At 49.4% G+C, this 1,842-nt stretch overlaps 1 protein-coding gene across 1 annotated transcript in view; it reads right to left on the reverse strand.

Annotated features, from left to right (window-relative positions):
- Nucleotides 1-1,586, reverse strand: part of KCTD7 (potassium channel tetramerization domain containing 7) — a 6,752-nt gene extending 5,166 nt beyond the window's left edge. Inside the window, exon 1 of the mRNA XM_010186018.1 lies at nt 1,532-1,586. The gene's annotated coding sequence lies outside the window, so the exon portion shown is untranslated. The remainder of the gene's footprint in view (nt 1-1,531) is intronic.
- Nucleotides 1,587-1,842: the final 256 nt, after the last annotated feature.

A 1,842-nucleotide genomic window follows, 5' to 3' on the forward strand; every position in this document is an offset into this window, starting at 1 on the left:
GATCAGCCCCTGCTGTGCCCCGCAAGGCTCTGCTCGGCTCCAGCGCTTCCCGTGAACGCGAAAATTCAGCTTTCTGAGCACACTAACAGCAAATTCCGCTTCCTAACCAAGCGGATGTTTTCCTGCCCACCGCATCGCATCGCGCTGTACACAAACGCACGCATCCGATCCGCATGCATTTACCTCCACGCATCCTCTTGTGCATTTACTGCCAATTATCGGTTTCCTTTCCTGCGCAGCAACACCAACTACAACGCTTTCACAGCCCATCTTCAACCAGAGGGCAGGGCGCAATAGCAACACGCTGCATTATAACAATAACAACTGAGAGAGCGGAGCAGGAAAGCCCAGACCCGCCCGCTGTTCCCTTTACGCTGCATTCTTATGTAAAAAGTGCCTGTTTACCACAGTGCTGTGGTGCCCGCAGTGGCATCACAGCGCCCTGTTAACAAAGCCATCACCTACCGAGGCTTTCTGGAGCTCTCTGAGCCTGCTGCTCCTTCGCTCAACTCACTGTAAAATGTAAAAAGAGGAGCAGTATTTGCACAAGCACTTCTGATGCATTTCTTTATTATCTAAATGTCTCCTGAAGGTTGCTTCCAATCAAAATCAACAAGCAGAAATGACATACAACTTTAATCGTCAATATTAATTATTCTGCCTTACTAATTCTGCTAACACAGCCGGTACGGACATCGCCAGGCTGGCTGGATCTTGGCTCTTACAGGAAAAGCTGCTTCACAGAATCCCAGAACGTGAGGGATTGGAAGGGACCTCCAAAGCTCATCCAGTCCAATCCCCCTGCCGGAGCAGGAACACCCAGATGAGGTTACACAGGAAGGCGTCCAGGCGGGTTTTGAATGTCTGCAGAGAAGGAGACTCCACAACCTCTCTGGGCAGCCTGGGCCAGGGCTCTGTCACCCTCACTGAGAAGAAGTTTCTTCTCCAATTTCAGTGGAACCTCCTGTGTTCCAGTTTGTGTCCGTTACCCCTTGTCCTATCATTGTTTGTCACCGAGAAGAGCCTGGCTCCATCCTCGTGACACTCACCCTTTAAATATTTATAAACATGAATGAGGTCTCCCCTCAGTCTCCTCTTCTGCAAACTTTTCCAACCGAGCCATTCTGTGATTCTGTGATTCTGTAAAGGCAGCGTACTCTGAATCAACACCTTCGGCTCCATGCAGTGTACGGGAATCACGGCCCACAGAACGTGTCTGGGGTAAGTTCATCCCTGTGGCACTGCACCAAAAAGGTCCTCTTTTCCCAACAGGTTTGAGAAAAAGGAATTCTTCTTCCTCTTCCATAATCCTCCACCAACACAACAGCAAGGTTTAGGTAAAAGCCATACAAAGCAATGCATACGTTAATGCTCATGAGTCAGAACCTTCTTTGCCATTAGAACACTCACACAAAACAACCTCCCAGGCAGCGAGGGGTGGCGTACGAGACCTCAGCCCATAATGAGTGCAGTCTTTCAACGGGGAGATTAGTGGCAGGAAAATGATGAGACTGACCATGGCAAGTCTGACCTGTTTTCTGACGTTCCTTAAAGGTAAATGAAGCTCCTCGCTAGGTTGGCTTCACTTCCTGTTCAGCCACGGACGCGGAGCAGTCAGGCAGAGTCTTCCTGCAAGAAAAACACAAGCTCATCACTGGCCGGTTTCCTGACAAAACCTCCTGCGTTTCGGTTCTCTTCATTTCGTGAGGAAAGTGCATCCCTCCGAGTGTCCTCTTCTCGCCACACAAAGCACGCTCGATGACCATGAGGCACGAAAACACCTCTTGGTCAAACCTCTCGTTAAAGTTACAAGGTTTGTTTTGTTTCTTTGAGAAGTAAACA

Source organism: Mesitornis unicolor, unplaced genomic scaffold (assembly GCF_000695765.1).
Source record: "Mesitornis unicolor isolate BGI_N332 unplaced genomic scaffold, ASM69576v1 scaffold17136, whole genome shotgun sequence".
NCBI classification, from domain to species: Eukaryota; Metazoa; Chordata; class Aves; order Mesitornithiformes; family Mesitornithidae; genus Mesitornis; species Mesitornis unicolor.